At 42.8% G+C, this 21,795-nt stretch overlaps 1 protein-coding gene and 1 pseudogene across 3 annotated transcripts in view; one reads left to right on the top strand and one right to left on the bottom strand.

The window, feature by feature from the left end:
• Positions 1–21,795, top strand: part of LOC118937821 (battenin-like) — a 154,646-nt gene that overhangs the window by 36,879 nt on the left and 95,972 nt on the right. The gene's annotated exons all lie outside the window — the stretch shown is intronic.
• Positions 3,528–21,795, bottom strand: part of LOC110538925 (battenin-like) — a 31,188-nt pseudogene continuing 12,920 nt past the window's right edge. Inside the window, exons 7-14 of the transcript XR_016484816.1 lie at positions 14,286–14,358; positions 13,993–14,136; positions 13,341–13,496; positions 12,754–12,872; positions 12,543–12,702; positions 9,460–9,551; positions 3,976–4,116; positions 3,528–3,792 (exon numbers count right to left, since the gene is read on the bottom strand). The product of XR_016484816.1 is annotated as a battenin-like (transcript). The remainder of the gene's footprint in view (positions 3,793–3,975; positions 4,117–9,459; positions 9,552–12,542; positions 12,703–12,753; positions 12,873–13,340; positions 13,497–13,992; positions 14,137–14,285; positions 14,359–21,795) is intronic.

The following is a 21,795-nucleotide window of genomic DNA, read 5'->3' as shown; positions in this document are numbered from 1 at the left end:
GATATGTTTGGAGGAGAAAGGGGGAGGCTTGCAAGCAAAAGAACACCATCCCAACCGTGAAGCACGGGGGTGGCAGCATCATGTTGTGGGGGTGCTTTGCTGCTGGAGGGACTGGTGCACTTCACAAAATAATTTTCCTCCCTCATGATGATATCTATCTGGATATATCGAAGCAACATTTCAAGACATCAGTCAGGAAGTTAAAGCTTGGATGGAAATGGATCTTCCAAATGGACAATGACCCCAAGCATACTTCCAAAGTTGTGGCAAAATGGCTTAACCTTTCTGATCTCCCCATCCCGGATCCGGGTTCGTGAATACAGACTCAAGCTCATTACCATAACGCAACGTTAACTATTCATGAAAATCGCAAATCAAATGAAATAAATATGCTAGCTCTCAAGCTTAGCCTTTTGTTAACAACACTGTCATCTCAGATTTTCAAAATATGCTTCTCAACCATTGCAAAACAATCATTTGTGTAACAGTATTGATGGCTAACGTAGCATTTAGCATTAGCATTCAGCTGGCAACATTTACACAAAAAAACAGAAAAGCATTCAAAAAAATCATTTACCTTTGAAGAACTTCAGATGTTTTCATTGAGGAGACTCTCAGATAGCAAATGTTCAGTTTTTCCTGAAAGATTATTTGTTTAGGACAAATCGCTCCGTTTTCTGCGTCACGTTTAGCTATGAAAAAACCCCTGTATCCAGGATTGTGTAAATCTATCAGCAAGCTCATTAGCATAACACAACGTTAACTATTTATGAAATGAAATAAATATGCCATCTCTCAAGCTTAGCCTTTTGTAAACAACACTGTCATCTCAGATTTTCAAAATATGCTTCTCAACCATAGGAAAACAATCATTTGTGTAAAAGTAGCTAGCTAGAGTTAGCATTTCGCGTTAGCATTTCGCGTTAGCATTAGCGTTAGCATCCAGCACGCAACATTAACAAAAACATAAAAGCCTTCAAATAAAATCATTTACCTTTTGAAGAACTTCTGATGTTTTCAATGAGGATACTCTCAGTTAGATAGCAGATGCTCAGTTTTTCCAAAAAGATTCCTTGTGTATTAGAAATAGCTCCGTTTTATACATCACATTTGGCTACCAAAAAAAATCCATAAATTCAGTCCTCAAAACGCAAACTTTTTTCCAAATTAACTCCATAATATCGACTGAAAACATGGCAGACGTTGTTTAGAATCAATCCTCAAGGTGTTTTTCACATATCTCTTCATTGATACATCGTTCTTGGAAACATGCTTTCTCTCCTGAATCCCAGGAGAAAATGCCTGCACCTGAAGATTACGCACAAATTTAGACAAAGGACACCGGGCGGACCTCTGGAAAATGTAGTCTCTTATGGCCAATCTTCCAATGATATGCCTACAAATACGTCACAATGCTGCTAAGACCTTGGGCGAACGACAGAAAGTGTAGGCTCATTCGTTGCGCAATCACAGCCATATAAGGAGAGAATGGAAAACAGAGCTTCAGAAATTCTGCTAATTCCTGGGTGATGCATCATCTTGGTTTCGCCTGTAGAATGAGTTTTGGGGCACTTACAGACAAAATCTTTGCAGATTCTGAAACTTCAGAGTGTTTTCTTTCCAAAACTGTCAAGAATATGCATAGTCGAGCATCTTTTCGTGACAAAATATCGCGCTTAAAACGGGAACGTTTTTTATCCAAAAATGAAATAGCGCCCCTAGAGCTCTAAGAGGTTAACCAAATACATTTTAACCCAGTTTCACAATTCCTGACATTTAATCCTTGTAAAAAATCCCTGTCTTAGGTCAGTTAGGATCACCACTTTATTTTAAGAATGTGAAATGTCAGAATAATAGTAGAGAATGATTTATTTCAGCTTTTATTTCTTTCATCTCATTCCCAGTGGGTCAGAAGTTTACATACACTCAATTAGTATTTGTCATTATTGCCTTTAAATTGTTTAACTTGGGTCAAATGTTTTGGGTAGCCTTTCACAAGCTTCTCACAATAAATTGGGTGAATTTTGGCCCATTCCTCCTGACAGAGCTGGTGTAACTGAGTCAGGTTTGTAGGGCTCCTTGCTCACACACGCTTTTTCAGTTCTGCCCACACATTTTGTTTAGGATTGAGGCCAGGGCTTTGTGATGGCCACTCCAATACCTCGACTTTGTTGTCCTTAACATTTTTGGGATAGGGGGCAGCATTTTCACTTTTGGATGAATAGCGTGCCCAGAGTGAACTGCCTCCTACTCTGTCCCAGATGTTAATATATGCATATTATGATTAGTATTGGATAGAAAACACTTTGAAGTTTCTAAAACTGTTTGAGTATAACATAACTCCTATCGCAGGCAAAACCCTGAGAAAAATCCAACCAGGAAGTGGGAAATCTGAGGTTTGTAGTTTTAACTCATTGCCATTCCAATATAGTGTCTGTGGGGTCATTTTGCACTTCTTAAGGCTTCCACTAGATGTCAACAGTCTTTAGAACCTTGTTTGAGGCTTCTACTGTGAAGTGGGGCTGAATGAGCGAGGTGTGTGGCAGAGTGCCATGGGCTTGTGACTTCGCGTTCATGTGAGAGGTACCTCGCGTTCCATTGCTTTTCTACGTTAATAAAGATTTATGTTAAACATCCTAAAGATTGATTCTATACTTCGTTTGTCATGTTTCATACGACCTGTAACCTTTCAAGTTTTTGTCTGGACGTGGTGCTCGTGCCTCATGAAGATGGATTACTGGGCTGAACATGCTAACAACAAGTGGCTATTTGGACATAAATAATGGACTTCATGGAACAAATCAGTCATTTCTTGTCGAACTGGGATTCATGGGAGTGCCTTCTGATGAAGATCATCAAAGGTAAGTGAATATTTATAATGTTATTTCTAACTTCTGATGACTCCAACATGGCGGATATTTCTTTGGCTGGATTGGGCTCTGAGCACCGTACTCAGATTATGCTTTTTCCATGAAGTAAAAAAAAATATCTGACACAGCGGTTGCATTAAGGTGTATGCAAACTTCTGACTTCAACTGTATAATTAATTTAAAAGTCAAAATGGATGTAGCAACTAAGGATTCTAGCTTTATTTTTATGCAATGTATCATATTTAATAACAAAGTAGGCCTACAGAACAATAAACCACACATTTGATTCAAAATCTTTTTTTTTTAAATCAATTGTAGAATCTCAGGTCATTTTTTGAACATTGATCATACAAGCCCACCACATGTAAACACTGTTAGTAGAGCTAAGTTAGAGCATTCACAATTTTATAACAGTAACTCAACAATAGCAGCAAAGAAAAAGTTAGTGGTTACATTTAAAACAAATATTAGCAGGATACTAGACATTGGAATGTAGTGAAAAGATAAATATATTAAAACATACAATCCTGATATTTATCAAAGGCACATTGACAAATGTCCTTGGTGATGGCAGAAATATTAAAGTTACAGTTGGCTAGTGACCACACACCCAGCAAGGTTGCTAAGGTGCAGGAAGATGCCTGAACAGACCTCTAATTTAAGCATAACAATAATTATCAGCAATTTCCATCCACCCCAGCTGCAGAGAGTCTCTTCTTCAGACCTCCAAGGAAATATCAAGCACTTCAAAACATGATACTACCTCTTTTGCACTTCCCACCAGTCTTTCTCCCTCTACTATCTCTCATAGTGAGCAGAAGTATCTGTGGACTGGGAAAGCTATGAGGCCGGAGATGGCGATGCCCAGACTGTCTCCTACACTGGCGGCCACCATGGCAAACTCCCTCTGTCTGTCTCCAGTCTGCAGGGAGAGAGGGGAAAGGTAAGGGGTGTGGCACGCAAACACACACAAACATGTCCGATGGCTGACCCTCCAGCTAATGTTATATATTGACATAAACACAACCTTATATGCAGGCTGACAAACAAACAAACACACACACACACACACACACACACACACACACACACCCATGTGACTGACCTCCTTGCTGATGAAGTAGAATGTGTTGACGTATGCAGATCTCCCCAGCAACCCCTCGTAGAGGACTATCACAAACACCAGCCATGCACTGGGCAGGAACTGGTAGTACACTGACAATAACAGCAACACCGCGTTCACACACTGAGGGAGACAGAGCAACACCGCGTTCACACACTGAGGGACCAGGGCCCGTATTCACAAAGCATCTTAGAGTAGGAGTGCTGATCTAGGACGATAAAATGACATGGACAGGGGGGACCCGATCCTAGATCAACACGCCTACACTGAGACGCTTTATGAACAAGGGTACAAAAGGTAGTGGTGGGGATGGTGGGGGAGATAGAGGGGAGGAAGAAGAAAATATAAAGCCAGGTGGAGAGAGAGAAAGATCAGAGAAAGTTATAGCTCCACCACTAGGTCTGTTACGCTGACCGTATTACCACCACACCTGCAATCACGAGTCATGACCGCAGTCAAATTCCACATGACAGTTGAGTCACGGTAACTATGCTTCTCCAAAACTGCACTCTGATGTTGCCGATGGTCATTAGTAGCCTACCAAACTTGCTAACAGCCAGTCGCTAATGACCTGGTACTCAGCGCTCTATTGTCCCTCTATTTCAATGCAAATGCATTCCAAACATCTAATCAAACACTTAATTTTTTATTTCACCTTTATTTAACCAGGTAGGCAAGTTGAGAACAAGTTCTCATTTACAATTGCGACCTGGCCAAGATAAAGCAGTTCGACACATACAACGACAAAGTTACACATGGAGTAAAACAAACATACAGTCAATAATACAGTATAAACAAGTCTATATACGATGTGAGCAAATGAGGTGAGATAAGGGAGGTAAAGGCAAAAAAAGGCCATGGTGGCAAAGTAAATACAATATAGCAAGTAAAACACTGGAATGGTAGATTTGCAGTGGAAGAATGTGCAAAGTAGAAATAAAAATAATGGAGTGCAAAGGAGCTAAATAAATTAATTAATTAATTAAATACAGTTGGGAAAGAGGTAGTTGTTTGGGCTAAATTATAGGTGGGCTAAGTACAGGTGCAGTAGTCTGTGAGCTGCTCTGACAGTGAGATGAGACTGACTAATATCTCAGTAGCTTTAAATGGCATATCTGTCCAAATGAATATATTTCCATGGCTGAGTTCAATGCTTCCCCTTCTGGCTATTTGGATAAAATCATAATGCAGTTTCTAAATATATATGGCAGGATAAGCGAGCCCGGATCAAATGAAAAAAACTAAGAGGGAAAGACGTAGGAGGACTATCCGTACCGAACTTTAAATTGTATTTCCAGGCACTAGCATTTCGTTCCATCCTAAATTGGTTTAGACATGAATCTTCTGCCCCGTTGCGGAGTATAGAGTGAAATATGGTGTCTCCTATTGCCCTGGAAGAGGTGGTCTTCACTGATATAACCCTTAAACAAATGTAAACTACGCTTTGGTCCTTTATTGATCACACAATTTCTATATGGTGTCAAATTGAAAATCGATATAACTGGGATTCAAAATGACATGCCTATACTCCAATATTTTACAATAATGCCTTGTGATCTGGAGGGTGGCCTTTTGCATCCCTCCCAATGGTCCAAATGTGAAATCCATACCCTTGCTGATGTCATGGATAGTAATGGTTCGTGAACATTCCAAGAATTGAAAGACAGACCAGGCAAATCTTTTTTCTATATTTACAATTTAGTTCAGCTTTGCTGGCCTATGGAGTCCCCTGGGAAACCCAACTACCGAACCATCCAATGCTGGGATTTATAAATACATTATCTGGGCTCCTGAAAAGGACTGATCTCTATAATATAGAAAACTTTTGGAAAGCTCATTCTGAGCAGAACATTGAAAAACATGACTTTGGCATCCCGTAATCTGAACCATCAATTTATACATTGTCTGTTCACACACTGTATTTAACACCGAGGAATCGTTTTACGATTAAATTGACCCCAACTCCTAAAATCAGGTAAGCACACTCCGCCATATGTGGGTGTACCCTGCAGTTAAATGCTTCTTGGCAAAGATACAAAATTAATTCAGAAGTGCATGAATGTAAATTCAATGCTTTTCATCTGTTACTTAATAACGATGATAGCTCCTTGAATCTCTCAATCAGAGATGATTAATGCTGACAGGCAACACTGCCGCAAAATATTATGTTGGATCTTACACGGCAATCACCTCTCTCTCCCAATTTGCCAGTGGATACAGTTACTTTTAGAAGTTAGAACATAATTTGTATTTATTATGGATCCCCATTAGCTGCTGCCTTGGCATTGGAAAACCTTTGTGGTTAAATCTGTTTGAAATTCACTGCTTGACTGAGGGATCTTACAATTGTCTGTATGTGTGGGGTACAGAGATGAGGTAGTCGTTAAACACTTATTGTACACAGAGTGAGTCCATGCAACTTGTGTGACTTGTTCAGCAAATGTTTACTTCTGAACTTATCTATGCTTACAAATGGGTTGAATACTTAACTCAAGACATTTCAGCTTTTGATTTTTAATTAATTTGTAAAAATTTCTAAACATAATTCAATTTTTACATTATGGGGTATTGTGTGTAGGCCAGTGACAATCTCAATTTAATCCATTTTAAATTCAGGCTGTAACACAATAAAAACGTAGAAAAATCTAAGGGGTGTGAATACTTTTTCAAGGCATAGTACCAAATAAAAATGGCCTGAAAGGCCAGCATCCCGGAGTCGCCTTTTCACTGTTGATGTTGAGACTGGTGTTTTGCGGGTACTATTTAATGAAGCTGCCAGTTCAGGACTTGTGAGGCTTCTTTCTCAAACTAGACACTAAATGTACTTGTCCTCTTGATCAGTTGGGCACCGGGGCCTCCCACTCTTTCTATTCTGGTTAGAGCCAGTTGCCACATGTCTCAAATTTTTAGGGAGAATGCAATTGGCATGATGACTGCAGGAATGTTCACCAGAGCGGTTGTCAAATAATTAAAATGTTAATTTCCGTACCATAAGCCACCGCCATTGTTTTAGAGAATTTGGCAATACGTCCAACCGACCTCACAACCGCAGTCCATGTGTATGGCGTCGTGTGGGCGAGCGGTTTACTGATATCAACGTTGTGAACAGAGTGCCCCATGGTGGGGTTATGGTATGGGGAGGCATAAGCTACGGACAACAAACACAAGTGCATTTTATCGATGGCAATTTGAATGCAGAGATACCGTGACGAGATCCTGAGGCCCATTGTCGTGCACGGCTCCATGCCGCAAGGATCTGTACACAATTACTGTAAGCTGAAAATATCCCAGTTCTTCCGTGGCCTGCATAGTCAGACATGTTACCTGTTGAGCATGTTTGGGATGCTCTGGATCGACGTGTACAATAGCGTGTTCCAGTCCCCGCCAATATCAAACAACTTTGCACTGCCATTGAAGAGGAGTTGGACATCATTCCACAGGCCACAATCAACAGCCTGATTGACTCTATGCAAAGTAGATGTGTCACGCTGCATGAGGCAAATGGTGGTCACACCAGATACTGACTGGTTTTCTGATCCAGCCTCTTTTTTTTAAAGGTATCTGTGACCAACAGATGCATATCTGTATTCTCAGTCATGTGAACTCATTTCAATTGACTGATTTCCTTACATGAACTGTAACTCAGTAAAATCTTTGAAATTGTTGCATTTTGTGTTTATTTTCGTTCAGTATATTATTTAGTATGTAAAGACAACATTAAATTGAGAATAGTCTAATGGGTGAGAATATTATCACTTGTGAATGATGCCCAGTGTGTGCAGTCTAAAGAAAAACAGCGCATGCATTATTTTAAAACTTTTTCAGCTCATAAGCCTATACGTTTTGATAAGGTTTGTATCACAGTTTGTATCATGGCCAAATTACTCAAAGCGTAGCCTATAAGCCTAGGACCCCTGGAACAGGGTTGGAGAGCCCATAGCCAACAGAACTTGGTGAACCGTGTTCTTATAAGCCCAGTCATTGCGCCATGGCGTGTGAACAGAGTTTTGTCTGGCCACCATTTAAAAGAGGATCCCAGCTTTCTTGTGATGCTATTTTTATTGCTCAATTCTTAAAATAATCCTCTTTATGACCCGTGTAGCCTACCTGGCATATAAAAAATGTAATCGCACGTAACGTTCTTTCTATTTGAGTGCAGGCTACGGATTTTTTTTGTGTGGGCCATTCTAAAAATTTAAAAAATGCACATATGTAAACACCAGATTACATTGAGAATAGTCAGATGGGTGAGAATATTATCAAGTACTTGTCAAATTGTGAATGACAGACTGATGAAGTGTGTGCAACCTGAGCAAGAAACAGCAGAGCGCATGCCTTTCATCCAACTCTTTTCAAATCATCATTAGTCGCACAACTAAAGTTGCATACATAACTACATATTCAGCATATAGAAGGACCTGTTTCAAATGATCACTTTGTTAACCACAACACAGAATAGCCATTTGTGGGCACACCCTCTGAAGTCAATATCCTTTCTATTATATTCTTCTTCCTATCAAATAATGCCACGGAATTCTAAGAAAATCCTGTAAAAATAATTAGTGTAGCCCACAGCCATATGGCAGAGCCAGATCAGGGCCTAACATGAGGACAACTCAAAATATGCTGTTCTGTTCTTCGGTATAGGTTACATTTTCTTCATATAATGGTTCTTTAGATCTACTTAAAATAATACATTTATTGTGATGGTGTAGGCTATATTAAATGGATTTATTATACTTTTTAAAATGCAGATGTTCCGAAGATCTGCATCAGAGTTGCTTGTAGGCTATGCGTGGAAGCCCAAAGATGCTAAACGTTTTGATATTTAAAAGGGTATTACCGTGAGACAGGCAGTTATTTGCATAACAGTTACCGGCTGATAAAATGTCATGACCGACAATTTCATCACCGCTTGCTGGTGACACTGATTTATTTAGAATTCAAGGCACACGTAACCAGCATGGCTACCACAGCATTCTGCAGCGATACGCCATTCCATCTGGTTTGGGACTGTCATTTTTCAAGGGCTATTTGACCAAGAAGGAGAGTGATGGAGTGCTGCATCAGATGATCTGGCCTCCACAATCACCCGACCTCAACCCAATTGAGATGGTTTGGGATGAGTTGGACCTCAGAGTGAAGGAAAATCAGCCAACAAGTGCTTAGTATATGTGGGAACTACTTCAAGACTGTTGGAAAATCATTCCAGGTGAAGCTAGTTCAGAGAATGCTAAGAGTGTGCAAAGCTGTCATCAAGGTGGCTACTTAGAAGATTATCAAATATAAAACATATATTTGTATAACACTTTTGTTTACTACATGATTCCATGTGTTATTTCATAGTTTTGAACTCTTCACTATAATTCTACAATGTAGAAAATAGTAAAAAGAAAAGAAAAACCCTGGAATGAGTAGGTGTCCAAACTTCTGACAGGTACTGTATCTCATCTATTGTTCACTCACCTGAAGCAGAGAGAGAGCCCAGATTCTCCTGAACTTCACACAGCAGAGAGGATCGCAAGACCAACACCCCCACCTGGTACAGTGTCTGGTACCTGAACACACACACACACACACACACACACACACACACACACACACACACACAAAGAATGTGAGTTAATAGCTTTACACCACTTAATCAGAGAAGTTTACATTCACCTTAGCCAAATACATTTTAACTCAGATTTTCATAATTCCTGACATTTAATCATAGTAAAAATTCCCTGTTTTAGGTCAGTTAGGATCACCACTTTATTTTAAGAATGTGAAATGTCAGAATAATAGTACAGTGATTTATTTAAACTTGTATTTCTTTCATCACATTCCCAGTGAGTCAGAAGTTTATATACACTCAATTAGTATTTGGTAGCATTGCCTTTAAATTGTTTAACTTGGGTCAAACGTTTTGGGTAGCCTTCCACAAGCTTCCCACAATAAGTTGGGTGAATTGTGGCCCATTCCTCCTGACAGAGCTGGTGTAACTGAGTCAGGTTTGTAGGTCTCCTTGCTCGCACACGGTTCTTCAGTTCTGCCCACAAATTTTCTATAGGGTTTTGAGGTCAGGGATTTGTGATGGCCACTCCAATACCTCGACTTTGTTGTCCTTAACATTTTTGGGATAGGGGGCAGCATTTTTGGATGAATAGCGTGCCCAGAGTGAACTGCCTCCTACTCTGTCCCAGATGTTAATATATGCATATTATTATTAGTATTGGATAGAAAACACTCTGAAGTTTCTAAAACTGTTTGAGTGATGTCTGAGTATAACAGTACTCCTATGGCAGGCAAAAATCTGAGAAAAATCCAACCAGGAAGTGGGAAATCTGAGGTTTGTAGTTTTTCCAATATACAGTGTCTGTGGAGTCATTTTGCACTTCTTAAGGCTTCCACTAGATGTCAACAGTCTTTAGAACCTTGTTTGAGGCTTCTACTGTGAAGGGGGGCTGAATGAGCGAGGTGTGTGGCAGAGTGCCATGGGCTTGTGACTTCGCGTTCATGTGAGAGTTACCTCGCGTTCCATTGCTTTTCTACAGACAAAGGAATTCTCCAGTTGGAACATTAATAAAGATTTATGTTAAAAACATCCTAAAGATTGATTCTATACTTCGTTTGACATGTTTCATACGACCTGTAACGTAACCTTTAGAGTTTTTGTCTGGACGTGGTGCTCGTGCCTCATGAAGATGGATTACTGGGCTGAACATGCTAACAACAATTGGCTATTTGGACATAAATAATGGACTTCATGGAACAAATCAGTCATTGATTGTCGAACTGGAATTCCTGGGAGTGCCTTCTGATGAAGATCAAAGGTAAGTGAATATTTATAATGTTATTTCTAACTTCTGTTGACTCCAACATGGCGGATATTTCTTTGGCTGGATTGGGCTCTGAGCGCCGTACTCAGATTATGCTTTTTCCATAAACATTTTTGAAATCTGACACAGCGGTTGCATTAAGGATAAGTCTATCTTTAATTCTGTGAGTAACACGTATCTTTTATCAATGTTTATTGAGTATTTCTGCAAAATCACCGGATGTTTTGGAATCAAAACATTACTTCACGTAACGCGCCAATGTAAACTGAGATTTTTGGATATAAATATGCACATTATCGAACAAAACATACATGTATTGTGTAACATGATGTCCTATGATGTAGATCAAAGGTTAGTGATTCATTTTATCTATATTTCTGCTTTTTGTGACTCCTATCTTTGGCTGGAAAAATTGCTGTTTTTTTTTACTTGGCTATGCCCTAACAATCATATGTTGTGCTTTCGCTGTAAAGCCTTTTTGAAATCGGACACGATGGGTAGATTAACAAGAAGCTTCTTTCATTTGCTGTAATGGACTTGTTAATGTGTGAAAGTTACATATTTCCCTCAAAAATATAGAATTTTGCCCGCTGCCTTTTCAGCGCTAGCGGAACGCCTGCCCTAGAAAGGTTAAGCCATTTTGCCATAACTTTGGAAGTATGCTTGGGGTCATTGTCCATTTGGAAGATCCACTTGCATCCAAGCTTTAACTTCCTGAATGAAGTCTTCAAATGTTGCTTCGATATATCCAGATAATTTTCCTCCCTCATGATGACATCTATTTTGTGAAGTGCACCAGTCCCTCCAGCAGCAAAGCACCCCCACAACATGATGCTGCCACCCCCGTGCTTCACGGTTGGGATGGTGTTCTTTTGCTTGCAAGCCTCCCCCTTTCTCCTCCAAACATATCGATGGTCATTATGGCCAAACAGTTATATTTTTGTTTCATCAGACCATAGGACATTTCCCCAAAAAGTACAATCTTCGTCCCCATGTGCAGTTGCAAACCGTAGTCTGGCTTTTTTATTCCTTGCTGAGTGGCCTTTCAGGTTATGTCGATATAGGACTCGTTTTACTGTGGATATAGATACTTTTGTACCCGTTTCCTCCAGCATCTTAACAAGGTCCTTTGCTGTTGTTCTGATATTGATTTGCACTTTTCGCACCAAAGTACGTTCATCTCTAGGAGACAGAACGCGTCTCCTTCCTGAGCGGTATGACGGCTGTGTGGTCCCATGGTGTTTATACTTGCGTACTATTACTTGTTCGGACGAACATGTTACCTTCAGGCATTTGGAAATTGCTTCCAAGGATGAACCAGACTTGTGGAAGTCTACAATTCTTTTCTGAGGTCTTGGCTGATTTCTTTTGATTTTCCCATGATGTCAAGCAAAGAGGCACTGAGTTTGAAGGTAGGCCTTGAAATACATCCACATGTACACCTCCAATTTTCTAAGCTGTTTAAAGGCACAGTCAACTTAGTGTATGTAAACTTCTGACCCACTGGAATTGTGATACAGTGACTAAGTGAAATAATCTGTCTGTAAACAATTGTTGGAAAAATTACTTGTGTCATGCACAAAGTAGATGTCCTAACCGACTTGCCAAAACTATAGTTTGTTAACAAGAAATTTGTGGAGTGGTTGAAAAATGAGTTTTAATGACTCCAACCTAAGCGCATGTAAACTTCCAACTTCAACTGTATATATTCTGAATGGTACTGACCAGCGATACTGCTCTGCATGGGAGAGATAGAAGTTTGGGAAATATAGGAGTTCCAACTGTAAAGAAAGTTGAAAAATTAGGAAATTAGTTCTACTGTAACAAGAAGTTTGGGGGTCATCCATACTATACAATGAGAATGGAAGTGATGTGAGAATATCAACTAATTGCAGTGACACTATAAACTGCCAAGGGGCGACAGAGGCCTACTCACCAGGCCCTGGTTGATGAAGTACTCCGAAGTAGACAACTCCTAACGGAACCACAAACCTCAGCAGACCCTGAGGAGGCGGTAGAATTGATATTAGCAGATTGGCAATAACACATATAGTACTGGAGCACATCAAGACTGAGTAAAACTTACTAGGCCAGGGTTAAACTGATTATTTAGCACATGTGAAAATGAAATTAAAGTAAAACTGTTCTGTGTCTATCACATTGGGGAATTGAGTTTGTATCGACTGGGAAAAAATGATATTTATGAGATTTTGGCCTGGCTTACCCTGGTCTGGGCCAACTTTGAGAGAATATAACTTTTTAATCTGAAAATGGTACAGACCAAGTCCACTTTTCTAAAGTGACTTCAAACTCACTTTAATGATGTGTAGTTTCTCAATACATGTCAGTGGTCCAGTGACCTTGTCTTCTGTTATATTCAGAAGGAAGTAAGTGAAGATGGGCTGTTTGGTTAATCAATGTCCTACAAAATATTTTACAATTAAAATGTAATATTTCATTACTTAAAATATATTGTGTTAAACATCCATATTACCACACATCACTTTCCTCAAAATTCTTTACCTTACCACATGCTGACATGATAAACACACCTTCAGCACCTTTCTCCCGCTCCTCCTCTTCATCAGTGTCATCCAATAGGGGCTGCCTGCTCTGTGAGTCTCTGCCCCACAGACTCCCTTCCCACAGTGGAAGTGCAGGGAGGTTATGGGGGGAAGTCTAGTGGGGGAAAAGGAAGAGACAAAAAGGGGGTGAGGGTTTCAGATAAACTGACAGAAAAGGAGTGATCCTTTCCCACTCACCTAACAACAACACATTAACTTATCACTTCAACATTGTTTATGGGACCGACCAGGGGTGAAAGTGAACAGAACACAAATATAAACGCAACATGCAATTTCAGCGATTTGGCAATTTGAGAATTGATGCATCCACTGCTGTCCTCTCGCATCTCAGCCACTCATCTCGGCCTTGGCAAAATGTTAGTGTTCTCGTGGAACCACGTCGCAGTTTTGAGCGTAGGTTATACCACCATTCGCACATTTTTCATGCCTCTGACGTACGGTAATGATAAATAATGGCATAAAATCCTAAAGTTTAATTTACATTTGCTTGAATTATTGTGATAGGCTCATGTTTCTGGTACAGCGTACCCCCACTATTTATTTTGCCAGTACGCCGTACCCAACTACCTTACATTCACCCCTGGACTGACCTGATCACCATGGCTACAGGGACGACCAGCATGATGAGCAGTGTGTTCCTGGGTGAGAGGCCAGCCTGCGTGAGACCAGAGTACAGCAGAGCCCCGGCCACACCTGCTCCACCGGTGCCCGAGCCCCAGCCCCCCAACACATCTCTAAGAAGGCGGACAGAAAGAGACACGGGGTGAGAGTGTCGGAAAAAAACTATTGAGAGGGGTTTGAGTGAGAATACCTTTTATGTAAAAAAAAGAGCTGCAAAGTAAACAACTTACAGAACTGTTAGTAAATCAGGGAGATAGTCTACCTGCTAAAGAAGACAGTGAGAGAGAGGAAGGAGAGCTCTCCCAGTCCAGCGCTCACACTGGCAAAGATCACACCTAAAAGATACACAGTACTTTAATATGGATGCAAATATGTACTCTAATACGATACACATAATAATAGGGTTTCAAAAATGAATGGTTAAAATACCGTCTCACAGTATATCGAGTAAGGGTGAAACAATTGTAATACAGTGCCTTATGAAAGTATTAATTTCCCTTGAATTATTCCACATTCTGTTGTTACAGCCTGAATTCAAAATGGATTAAATAAAATAAGTAATACCCCATAATGACAAACTGAAAACATGTTTTTAGTAGTGACTGGGTGTATTGATACACCATCCAAAGTGTAATGAATAACATCACCATGCTCAAAGGGATATTCATATTTTGTTAATTTATTGAAAATGAAATACAGTGTTACGGTGCGTGAATGAGGACCCAAAAGCGAATTAACGTAAACAGAGCTTCTTTAATGACAAAACATAGGTAGGCTCAGATGGACCGGCAGATTCCGACAGGACAGGACAAGGTTGCAGCAAACATGACGATAGTCTGGTTCAGGCATGAATAACACAAACAAGAATCCGACAAAGACAGAAACAAAAACAGAGAGAGATATAGAGGACTAATCAGAGGGAAAAAGGGAACAGGTGGGAAAAGGGGTGACGAGGTAGTTAGGAGGAGACAAGGAACAGCTGGGGGAAAGAGGGGGAGAAAAGGTAACCTAATAACGACCAGCAGAGGGAGACAGGGTGAAGGGAAAGGACAGAAACAAGACACAACATGACAATACATGACAGTACCCCCCCACTCACCGAGCGCCTCCTGGCGCACTCGAGGAGGAAACCTGCGGCAACGGAGGAAATCATCGATCAGCGCACGGTCCAGCACGTCCCGAGAGGGAACCCAACTCCTCTCCTCAGGACCGTACCCCTCCCAATCTACTAGGTACTGATGACCACGGCCCCGAGGACGCATGTCCAAAATCCTACGGACCCTGTAGATGGGTGCGCCCTCGACAAGGATGGGGGGGGGGGGGGGGGAGACGAGCGGGGGCGCGAAGAACGGGCTTGACACAGGAGACATGGAAGACCGGGTGGACGCGACGAAGATATCGCGGAAGAAGAAGTCGAACAGCGACAGGATTAATGATCTGGGAAATACGGAACGGACCAATGAACCGCGGGGTCAACTTGCGAGAAGCGGTCTTAAGGGGAAGGTTCTGAGTGGAGAGCCAAACTCTCTGACCGCGACAATATCTAGGACTCTTAGTTCTACGCTTATTAGCAGCCCTCACAGTCTGCGCCCTATAACGGCAAAGTGCAGACCTGACCCTCTTCCAGGTGCGCTCGCAACGTTGGACAAAAGCCTGAGCGGAGGGGACGCTGGACTCGGCGAACTGAGATGAGAACAGCGGAGGCTGGTACCCGAGGCTACTCTGAAAAGGAGATAGCCCGGTCGCAGACGAAGGAAGCGAGTTGTGGGCGTATTCTGCCCAGGGGAGCTGTTCTGACCAAGACGCAGGGTTGCGAAAAGAAAGACTGCGTAAGATGCGACCAATAGTCTGATTGGCCCGTTCTGCTTGACCGTTAGACTGGGGGTGAAAGCCGGAAGAGAGACTGACGGAAGCCCCAATCAAACGGCAAAACTCCCTCCAAAATTGAGACGTGAATTGCGGACCTCTGTCGGAAACGACGTCTGACGGAAGGCCATGAATTCTGAAAACATTCTCGATGATGATTTGTGCCGTCTCTTTAGCAGAAGGAAGCTTAGCAAGGGGAATAAAATGAGCCGCCTTAGAGAACCTGTCGACAACCGTAAGAATAACAGTCTTCCCCGCTGACGAAGGCAGTCCGGTGACAAAATCTAAGGCGATGTGAGACCACGGTCGAGAGGGAATGGGAAGCGGCCTGAGACGGCCGGCAGGAGGGGAGTTACCGGACTTAGTCTGCGCGCAGACCGAACAAGCAGCCACGAAGCGACGCGTGTCATGCTCCCGGGTGGGCCACCAAAAACGCTGGCGAATGGAAGCAAGCGTACCCCGAACGCCAGGGTGGCCGGCTAACTTGGCAGAGTGAGCCCACTGAAGAACGGCCAGACGAGTAGGAACGGGAACGAAAAGAAGGTTCCTGGGACAAGCGCGCGGCGACGGAGTTTGAGTGAGTGCTTGCTTTACCTGCCTCTCAATTCCCCAGACAGTCAACCCGACAACACGCCCCTCAGGGAGAATCCCCTCGGGGTCAGTGGAGGCTACTGAAGAACTGAAGAGACGAGATAAAGCATCAGGCTTGGTGTTCTTAGAGCCCGGACGATAAGAAATCACGAACTCGAAACGAGCGAAAAACAGCGCCCAGCGCGCCTGACGCGCATTAAGTCGTTTGGCAGAACGGATGTACTCAAGGTTCCTATGGTCAGTCCAAACGACAAAAGGAACGGTCGCCCCCTCCAACCACTGTCGCCATTCGCCTAGGGCTAAGCGGATGGCGAGCAGTTCGCGGTTTCCCACATCATAGTTACGTTCCGACGGCGACAGGCGATGAGAAAAATACGCGCAAGGGTGGACCTTGTCGTCAGAGAGGGAGCGCTGAGAAAGAATGGCTCCCACGCCCACCTCTGACGCGTCAACCTCGACCACGAACTGTCTAGAGACGTCAGGTGTAACAAGGATAGGAGCGGATGTAAAACGATTCTTGAGGAGATCAAAAGCTCCCTGGGCGGAAACGGACCACTTAAAGCACGTCTTGACAGAAGTAAGGGCTGTGAGAGGAGCTGCCACCTGACCGAAATTACGGATGAAACGACGATAGAAGTTCGCGAAGCCGAGAAAGCGCTGCAGCTTGACGCGTGACTTAGGGACGGGCCAATCAATGACAGCCTGGACCTTAGCGGGATCCATCTTAATGCCTTCAGCGGAAATAACAGAACCGAGAAATGTGACGGAGGAGGCATGAAAAGTGCACTTCTCAGCCTTCACAAAAAGACAATTCTCTAAAAGGCGCTGGAGGACACGTCGAACGTGCTGAACATGAATCTGGAGTGACGGTGAAAAAATCAGGATATCGTCAAGGTAAACGAAAACAAAGATGTTCAGCATGTCTCTCAGGACATCATTGACTAATGCCTGAAAGACAGCTGGAGCGTTAGCGAGGCCGAAAGGAAGAACCCGGTATTCAAAGTGCCCTAACGGAGTGTTAAACGCCGTCTTCCACTCGTCCCCCTCCCTGATGCGCACGAGATGGTAAGCGTTACGAAGGTCCAACTTAGTGAAAAACCTGGCTCCCTGCAGGATCTCGAAGGCTGAAGACATAAGTGGAAGCGGATAACGATTCTTCACTGTTATGTCATTCAGCCCTCGATAATCTATGCAGGGGCGCAGGGACCCGTCCTTCTTCTTAACAAAAAAAAACCCCGCTCCGGCGGGAGAGGAGGAGGGGACTATGGTACCGGCGGCAAGAGCTACAGACAAATCATCTTCGAGAGCCTTACGTTCGGGAGCCGACAGAGAGTATAGTCTACCCCGGGGGGGAGTGGTTCCCGGAAGGAGATCAATACTACAATCATACGACCGGTGTGGAGGAAGAGAGGTGGCCCTGGACCGACTGAACACCGTGCGCAGATCGTGATATTCCTCCGGCACCCCTGTCAAATCACCAGGCTCCTCCTGTGAAGAAGAGACAGAGGAAACAGGAGGGATAGCAGACATTAAACATTTCACATGACAAGAGACGTTCCAGGAGAGGATAGAATTACTAGACCAATTAATAGAAGGATTATGACAAACTAGCCAGGGATGGCCCAAAACAACAGGTGTAAAAGGTGAACGAAAAATTAAAAAAGAAATGGTTTCGCTATGATTACCAGAGACAGTGAGGGTTAAAGGTAGCGTCTCACGCTGAATCCTGGGGAGAGGACTACCATCCAAGGCGAACAAGGCCGTGGGCTCCCTTAACTGTCTGAGAGGAATGTCATGTTCCCGAGCCCAGGTCTCGTCCATAAAACAGCCCTCCGCCCCAGAGTCTATTAAGGCACTGCAGGAAGCTGACGAACCGGTCCAGCGTAGATGGACCGACAAGGTAGTGCAGGATCTTGAAGGAGAGACAGGAGTAGTAGCGCTCACCAGTAGCCCTCCGCTTACTGATGAGCTCTGGCTTTTACTGGACATGAAGTGACAAAATGACCAGCGGAACCGCAATAGAGACAGAGGCGGTTGGTGATTCTCCGTTCCCTCTCTTTAGTCGAGATGCGGATACCTCCCAGCTGCATAGGCTCAGCACCCGAGCCGGCAGAGGAAGATGGTAGTGATGCGGAGAGGGGGGCAACGGAGAACGCGAGCTCCTTTCCACGAGCTCGGTGACGAAGATCAACCCGTCGCTCAATGCGAATAGCGAGTTCAATCAAGGAATCCACGCTGGAAGGAACCTCCCGGGAGAGAATCTCATCCTTTACCTCTGCGCGGAGACCCTCCAGAAAACGAGCGAGCAAAGCCGGCTCGTTCCAGCCACTGGAGGCAGCAAGAGTGCGAAACTCAATAGAGTAGTCTGTTATGGATCGATTACCTTGACATAGGGAAGACAGGGCCCTGGAAGCCTCCTCCCCAAAAACAGATCGATCAAAAACCCGTATCATCTCCTCCTTAAAGTCCTGATACTGGTTAGTACACTCAGCCCTTGCCTCCCAGATTGCCGTGCCCCACTCACGAGCCCGTCCAGTAAGGAGAGATATGACGTAGGCGATACGAGCAGTGCTCCTGGAGTAAGTGTTGGGCTGGAGAGAAAACACAATATCACACTGGGTGAGGAACGAGCGGCATTCAGTGGGCTCCCCAGAGTAACACTGCGGGTTATTGATTCTGGGCTCCGGAGATTCGAAAGCCCTGGAAGTGGCCGGTGGATCGAGGCGGAGATGGTGAACCTGTTCTGTGAGGTTGGAGACTTGGGTGGCCAGGGTCTCAACGGCATGTCGAGCAGCAGACAATTCCTGCTCGTGTCTGCCTAGCATCGCTCCCTGGATCTCGACGGCTGAGTGGAGAGGATCCGAAGTCGCTGGGTCCATTCTTGGTCGGATTCTTCTGTTACGGTGCGTGAATGAGGACCCAAAAGCGAATTAACGTAAACAGAGCTTCTTTAATGACAAAACATAGGTAGGCTCAGATGGACCGGCAGATTCCGACAGGACAGGACAAGGTTGCAGCAAACATGACGATAGTCTGGTTCAGGCATGAATAACACAAACAAGAATCCGACAAAGACAGAAACAAAAACAGAGAGAGATATAGAGGACTAATCAGAGGGAAAAAGGGAACAGGTGGGAAAAGGGGTGACGAGGTAGTTAGGAGGAGACAAGGAACAGCTGGGGGAAAGAGGGGGAAAAAAGGTAACCTAATAACGACCAGCAGAGGGAGACAGGGTGAAGGGAAAGGACAGAAACAAGACACAACATGACAATACATGACATACAGAAATCTCATTTCCTTTTCCTCTAGGATTTTGTCTGTGCTTAGTTCCATCCCGTTTATTTTTTATCCTAAAGTACTCCCCAGTCCTTAACGATTACATGTCTACCCATTACATGATGCAGCCAACACTATTCTCAAAAATATAGAATGAGGTACTCAGAACTGTGTTGTATTGGATTTGTCCAAAACACAATACATTGTATTAAGGACAAAAAAGTAATTGCATTGTCATTTTGTTTGTTGCAGTATTACTTTAGTGCCTTGTTGTAAACAGGATGCATGTTTTGTAATATTTGTATTCTGTACAGGCTTCCTTCTTTTCACTCTGTCAATTAGGTTAGTATTGTGGAGTAACTACAATGTTGTTGATCCATCCTCGGTTTTCCACTATGTCAGCCATTAAACGCTTTAACTGTTTAAAAAAAGTCACAATTGGCCTAATGGTGAAATCCCTGAGCTGTTTCCTTCTTCTCTGGCAACGGAGATAGACATTCTTCCTATGTTTGTAGTGACTGGATGTATTGGTACACCATCCAAAGTGTAATGAATAACATCACCATGCTCAAAGGGATATTCAATGTCTGCTTCTTTTTTTTACCATCTACCAATAGGTCCCCTTCTTTGCGAGGCATTGGAAAACCTCCCTGGTCTTTGTGGTTGTAATTCACTGCTTGACTGAGGGATCTTACAATTATCTGTATGTGTGGGGTACAGAGATGAGGTAGTCATTAAAAAAATCATGTTAAACACTATTATTGCACACAGTGAGCCCATGTAACTTGTGACTTGTTAAGCAAATGTTTACTTCTGAACTTGCCATAACAAATGGGTTGAATACTTATTGACTCATGACATTTCGGCTTCTAATTTGTAATGAACATAATTCCACTTTGACATTATAGGGTATTGTTTGTAGGCCAGTGACAAATTCTCAATTCAATACATTTTAAATTCAGGCTGTAATGCAACAACATGGAAAAGGGGTGTGAATACTTTCTGAAGTCACTGTAAGTTCTGCCTTTCTTGTGAGTTGAAAGGGTCTATCTGGGATTGGTACATTATTTTTAAACTATATACAGTATATAGCCATGGATTCTTGAAGAATACTTATAAATGCTTCATGAGCTTAGTTCAACTGTCCTAACCCATCAAAACCCCAAATGTAAGTCTGTTTTACTCCATTGTTGGTAAACAATATCATTGTAAATAAATAAGGTTAAGATTCAAAACATGGTTAAAACTATAGCGCCTTCAGAAAGTATTCAAACCCCTCGTCTTATAGCACATTTTTGTTGTGTTACAGCCTGCATTCAAAATGTTTCTCACCCATCTACCTCATAATGCCAAAGTGAAAATATGTTTTGAAATTTTTGCAAATATATTGAAAATGAAATACAGATACATCTAATTTACATAAGTATTCACACCCCTTTGCTATGACACTCCAAATTGAGCTCTGGTGCATCCAATTTCACTTGAACATCCTTGATATGTCACAACAACTTGATTGGAGTCCACCAGTGGCCAACTCAGTTGTTTGGACATGATTTACAAAATAAAAAAACTATATAAAAAGGTCCCACAGTTGACAGCTCATGTCAGAGCAGGAACTATACCATGAAGTCCAAGGAACTGTCCATAGATCGTCGAGATTCGTGATGAGGCATACATCTGGGGAAGGGTATACAACTATTTCTAGAGTGTTGAAAGTTTCCAAGAGCACAGTGGTCTCCATCATTGCGAAATTGGAAAAATATGGAACCACCCACTCTGCCTAGAGGTGGCTGTCTGACCAAACTGAGCAACCAGGCAAGAAGGACCTTGGTCAGGGAGGTGACCAAGAACCCAAATGACCACTCTGACAGAACTACAGAGTTCCTTGTCATAAATAGGAGAACCTGCCAGAAGGACAACGGTCTCTAGAGCACTTCACCAATCTGGGCTTTATAAGAGAGTGGCCAGACAGAAGCCACTACTTAGAAAAAAGCACGACAGCACACCTGGAGTTTGCAAAAAGACATGAAAGACTCAGA

This window comes from Oncorhynchus mykiss, chromosome 12 (genome assembly GCF_057628025.1).
Source record: "Oncorhynchus mykiss isolate SJ-2025 chromosome 12, ASM5762802v1, whole genome shotgun sequence".
Taxonomy (NCBI): Eukaryota; Metazoa; Chordata; class Actinopteri; order Salmoniformes; family Salmonidae; genus Oncorhynchus; species Oncorhynchus mykiss.
Note: the sequence above shows the minus strand (reverse complement) of the source record. Positions and strands in the feature narration are given on the sequence as shown.